Genomic DNA, 6,190 nt, shown 5'->3' with positions numbered 1-6,190 from the left:
CTGGTATTTTAATTAATTTTATGTGATGTTTTAATTTGTAATGTATTGTTTTTCGTGACTGTTTTATATGTTGTCACCCACCCTGAGCCCATTTTTGGGGTGGACAGGTTTTAAATGGAAAATAATAAATAAATACAACCAGAATGGAAGTTTTCTCAAAACTGACCATCCACAAATGCAACCGGAACCAATATGATCTTGTAAACATAGTTTCAGGCTTGAATTCTAAACCTAACTTCCATCTGAGCCCCCTCTTTGCATGCTAGTATTTACAGCACAGAACTTTCCTCTGGTGCTCAGTGTTTTGGAGCTCCTTGAAAAATGCTGGTCTTGCATGCATGGAAAATCTTAGCAGTGGTAAAAATGACCCACAGTTCCAGGGCCACTGCTGCAATAGAAAAGGGAACATTTATACTAGGAATGTTTATTAAATATTTTTGAAACAATGAAACAAAAGTCACTTTTGTTGTTGATATTGTTATAGCAATAAAAATAGGAAAACTAATGATATTAGCATTCATTGTTCTGATACTTTTCTGTGTGGTTTAGAAAGTTCAAGCTGAATCTCCATGCCCACTGTGTAATGAACGTTACCTGCCTTTTCTGAGTGCCAGATGTCTTCTGACCTCACTGCAAGCAGGAATTTGGACACCTTTAAAACTTGGTCCCTTTCTTTCAACTCTCTGAAATTTGGCAGGGAAAATCCTTAAAATTGGGTCCTTAAAATTAAATCTTAGTTGAATGGACAAAAGAGGTCTTCGCAACCAAGCATGTGTTTATATTGAAACCAGCGGGAATAAAAAATTAATTAATTCAAAAATAAATGAAAGAGAAAATGAAATTTTAGAATTAAAAAGTGAAATCAAAGGCAGGGCATTGTACACACTCCCTAGTTACTAATGTTCACTTCAGACTACCTCATAGGGTTAAGAATTTGCAGATACTTTGCATGCTGAATATGAGCAATATAAATCAATCTTCATCTTAAAATGGAGGATAGTACAATGTTATTGCAGGGTTTGAATGACAAGTGTTTTCATTGTTCATATCTGGACACTTTAATTCTGATCAACCTTCGAATGCCCCGATGTGAGGGCTGTTGTCTTTTGCAACTTCCATTTACCTATCCTTTTGCTTCTTAAATGAAAATCATACTTTTGTGTACAGGGTAACTATTCAAGTGAACTGTATTTTATAATCTTGTTCGCATTCATGCTTTGTTAATGAAATTTGATCAGCCTATTACAGATGCTAGGCTTTTTCTAGGTAGTTTTCATCTGGTGTCAGAAGTAATTAGATCAGGTGGCAAGTGATGCTGCTTCTCTCAACAGAAGCTTTCCCATTTGAGTAACCATGCCCTACATGTCACTTTGCATCCAGCTAAGCTTTTTCATTTTTTATTTTTCTTGAAATTCCAGGCTGGAATGATGGTCATAATCTGACATGTTCGCACACTGGAACCCTCATGGTTTTTTTGCCTTTTCATTTTGAGAACTGAAAATCAAATATTTTGTTTAAAATGAGTTTTAATAAAGCTCTTGCTGGAATCATGGCTGTTAATTTTCTCATGTCACTTTTGCACAACTCTTTTTCATACTCTTTATTCCTGTTAACAAAAGACACTGCATGAGGCAAATCTAAACTAATAAATTACTCTTCGCACTAATGATTCCATTAGTCAAACTAACAAGCTGACAAAGAGATTATTTGACACCGGAAGTTGCAGTAAACCATCTGGAAATAAAATGGTTCCATTAAAAATAAATCACAGTATGGACTAGGCATCCTCTAATCCTTCTGTTCAGATTCTGGGGAGATAAGCAGATGTCCCCATTTCATTTCTCTGTTATTCTGGACTCTTGACTCTGTTGCATTCTACCTTAATTCTGGTCAACTTTCTGAAATTACTTTCGGAACTGCAGTGTCCTGCAGCTGCTGATTTCTTCCATATCTTCCATCTCCCCACCTCCCTTTACAGTACCAATATGTACCTGTGAAATGATATGTATGCGGTGGTGGTGGGGAATCAACTTTGATTAGGGGTGTCAGTTCCTCCCTCACCACAAGCAGGGGATTGGGGGTATGCAGGAGTTGGTAAACTCTTGGAGATTTGGGCATGGAAGGTGGGGAGGACATGGACTTCAGTGGGATACAATGCCATAGAGTCTCTAATGCAACCATTTTCTCTAGGGTAACTGATCTCTGTAGTCTGGAGATGAGCTGTAATTCTGGGGGATCCCCAGGTCTCTCCTGGAGGCTGACATCCCTATGAGATTGTGCATACTGGGACAGTTTTGTAATTATTTCACAGAGCTAGCAAGTTTTAATGTAATAAGAATACAAGGGGACTCACTGGTCTCAGCCAGTAGATTAGGTGTCTGGCAGCCTCTGTCTTTATGGCTATCCTTGCTTTGCTACCACCTCCACTTCCCAACCATCACAAGCTTTCTGTTGAGCAGCTCACACAGTTCTCCTTTAAAATCTGTAAACACATCATGACAAGTTGTGTTTATCCATACACTGAATAAAGCATCATGAGCCCTGCAATTTTTTTCTTTTTTCAAGTTCAGGAAGTCCTATTGGACATGAATGGCTTGCCATCCTATATTTAAAGATGGCCATAGAAAATGCTTATGCCACTCTAGGCAGAGTCTTTCAATCCTCCTTAAAATGAAGTTTCTCCATCACTACAAATAAGTACTTTGTTTACCAGAACTCATAATTATTATCATATAAATGTTGCTTTTGAAAAATACTGTTGATTTTAAATGGCTTTTACTCCATTGGCACTTTCCTTAACATGGTTTTACAAATCTGTCATATATAGTCATCATGATTCTTTATGATTATCACCAGGGGTCATTTTGTAGTAGAAAAATAAGTGGTGGAGCTCATCCAGGGATTGTTATGCAGCTGCACCTACTATTCAATGGACAAGGTGAGGAGGACAAGGGGAAACCATCAGAAAGGTTCAGGAGCTGTGTTCCTGTGAGCTCCTGCTGAATTCAAGGCCTGATTATCACTAGGAATAAGGCCTGTTGTGAAGAAAAATACAATGGGCTCTAGAAAGAGGTTCTGGGTACGTGCTCCCCAATCCTTGCTGTCTTCCCACCCACCCAAGTGAAGTATTCACTCCCCACCACCACCTCAAGAGGAGCTAATCTCTGCCATCTGGAGAGCAGTTGTAATTCTGAGTGATCTCCAGCCCTCATCTGGAGAATGGCAACAGAGGTTCCTCAGGAGGTGATGGCTGATTTGGAAAGTGGAGTCTATGGGATTTTACCTGTCTGAGGTCCCACCCCTCCTCAAATCCACCCTCTTAAGTTCCCACCCCTCAAATCTCCAGGAATTTGCCAACTTGGAGTTCGCAACTGCTAAGTCACACTGGCTGTCATGGTGGCCCGCTGCTGAACAGGAGCAAGTATTTAGGCCTAGTTAAGTCATGTCAGTCAGGTGGCATCAAGTCACCCAGAGGGTGCTGCTAGGCCTAGGGTAGCCAGCCTCCAGGTGAAGCCTGATGATCTCCTGGGATCACAATTGAACTCCAGACAACAGACCTCTCTTCCCATCCTGGAGAAAAGAACTGCTTTGGAGGGCTGACTGTATGACATTCTATTCACCTGAAGCTTTCTCCCTTTACTGACAGAATTTGGATGTCAAGCAACACCCTCTGGCTAGGGGCAAGGCTTAGGGGAGAGAGGGTATGACAGGAAAGAGCCAAGGCCTGTGAGTAAATGCTCCCAGTGGACCAGGCCTTGCCACCTCTTCACATTATGGCAACAAGTTCCCTGGCTATTTCTGCAGCCTTCAGAGGCTCCGCTTGCTGGGAGGCCATCTGCGTGGGCTGTTGATGGAGTGGTAAAGGTCTGTTGCCAATGACGCTTTTCATGAGGCCAGTTGATAGAGAGGAGACAGAGAAGAATTGGAGATGTGTCTGTCTCTGAGGTAAGGCAGTTTTGGTGATTTGTTCAACATTATCAGGCCTGCAGTAAATGGCAGCAGGGGAGTCAGCCAATGGAGGCCAGAGAGATGCTGAGTGAGCTGAGATAGGTCAATTATTTGTCGACTACATGGAGTGAATGAGATAGCCCCATTTGACCACCACCACAAGAGGATTATGATCTATGATGCCAGAAATGGACAAAATCAAATGATAAAGTATTCGCATGAATAAAAAATGCACAGTGCAGTATTGTACTCATTCAGTTCCTGTATGTCTTTGTCAAGTCTACTTTTGTATTCTCTTGGTAAGTACTATTTTTGTTGGTTAGTACAATGAACAACAGACAACAAACACAGCTACCTGTCAAAACAGCTTACAATAGGGGAACCTTTTAAGAGTTTAATGATTACAATAGCACAATATCCAGTTATGTCTGGCTCTTACCGATATACAGGAGAATGACATTTTCAGAAATGCCCCTGTGTTGAGAACACAATTCTCTGCCTGTAGAATGGGAGTACTGCTTTCTGCCATTTTCATTTTTAAAGAAGGCATGAGAGCACTATTCAACCCTGATGGCTATTTGATGCCTTGTGTGGTGCAGCCAATCAGAAGGGTGCTGGAATAGGTCTTGAGCTGTGCACTGCTCTTTGCAGCAGGCTTTTGTTTCAAGTTGGCCTGCCCACCCTTGTTGTAGACAATATTGAAGTAGCTTGTTGACTTTTGAGGGTCTGACCAGGAATTTTTAAAACTCCTTCCAATTGACTGGGAAGATGGCCTCTTTGTTTGCCCACTTAGTGCCATGCGAATGGCAGCATTTCTAATTAGGCCTGGTATTTTGACTGGTAGTCCATAAATAGTTTTGGCACCCAGCTTCCTGCATGCCAGCCGAGACCAAATGAGCGCCATGTCCTTGGTATAGCGAGGAGAAGGAGGAGGCCATCACCGGGCATGAGCCATGGTCTCATCACAGAGCATGGAGATTCCCAGCAGGGGCAGCAATGGCTACCATGACCTGTGAGTGCAAGAAAATTCACCAGGACACAGCTCGGCTGGAGCCACTCTTTCATTTTATTGTTTCCAATAATGGTTTAAGACTAGATAAAGACAATGAAATCTTCACTATTGAAAGAAAACTTGGAGAAACCTGCCAGGATGCTGGTCTACAGCAGCAAGACACTGGAGCTCAGGGAGACATCAGTAACTCCCTGCAATATGTGTGGTGAGCAGGGCTTTCTGGGGATCAGCATTCATTTTTGCAGCTTTGACGGAGCCAAAGAAAACATCTGGCACATGCTGGAAGTGGAACAAAATTCTCCTGTTCATAGTGACTACGTAATTGGAGCAGATACTGTCCTGAACAAGTCTGAAGACTTATTATCCCTTATTGAGATACACAAAGGCAAACCGTTTAAGGAAGCCTAGGCTGTGGCATTGGTTATGGATACCTACATCAAATACCAACACACCCATTTGAAGAGGAAAAGAAAATTTATCTCCCAGGACAATTGTCTAATGCATCTACTAGCCTGCTCAAAGATGGCTTTGCAGAAATTCAGCTGTCTTCTTTTACCCTCCCCCCACCCTCATTACCACCTGGAACAATAGGAATTGAACACAGTCTGGCTGGACTCTCCATTAGCTCAACTCCTTTCATCACAAATGAACTCTGTACAGGTATTCCTACAGTGTCATTGTTGCCACCCCCAGTAAGTCAGACTCTTGCTCCAGAGCCACCAGTTAACTCAGCAACTACATTACCAGATATAATGCCTTAACCAACTGAGCTTCCCAATCTAGGTAATATCCCCAAAATTAATTTGCCTGTCCCAGACTTAATTTCTGGTCCTGAATTAGCAGACCTTGGGCATCCTGGTTTGCCACCACTACCTTCCCTGTCACCTCTAAATCTCTCCAGAATATCCTCTCTGTTGCCTGAATTTCTTGCACAGTTTCCATTGGTCCCAGAGTTCTCTGCCCCACCTGCTTGCCTCCACTCCCCAGATGCAAAGCATATCTGCCAATTCTGGCATGACTGTAAGTGGTGGTATAATTTAGGATCTACATTCACCCTTAACACTACATCGAGCTCTCTGGCTGCCAACAAGGCACCTGCTCCTGAAGAGAGGGGAGATGCAGCCACCACAATCAGTGAAAACATAACTCTATTGAACACAGAGCCAGCCTCCATTATAGCATCATAATTCACAACAACTGAATTGGGCTTTGGTGAATTTATTCAGTGGC

General features: G+C 42.1%; 1 pseudogene; it reads left to right on the top strand.

Annotated features, from left to right (window-relative positions):
• The first annotated feature begins 4,901 nt into the window (after positions 1 to 4,901).
• On the top strand, positions 4,902 to 5,930 carry LOC132575866 (Golgi reassembly-stacking protein 2-like; annotated as a pseudogene).
• Positions 5,931 to 6,190: the final 260 nt, after the last annotated feature.

The sequence above is a fragment of the Heteronotia binoei genome, chromosome 8 (assembly GCF_032191835.1).
Source record: "Heteronotia binoei isolate CCM8104 ecotype False Entrance Well chromosome 8, APGP_CSIRO_Hbin_v1, whole genome shotgun sequence".
NCBI classification, from domain to species: domain Eukaryota; kingdom Metazoa; phylum Chordata; class Lepidosauria; order Squamata; family Gekkonidae; genus Heteronotia; species Heteronotia binoei.
The sequence above is the reverse complement of the archived record's forward strand: the minus strand, read 5'-3'. Positions and strand labels throughout refer to the sequence as shown.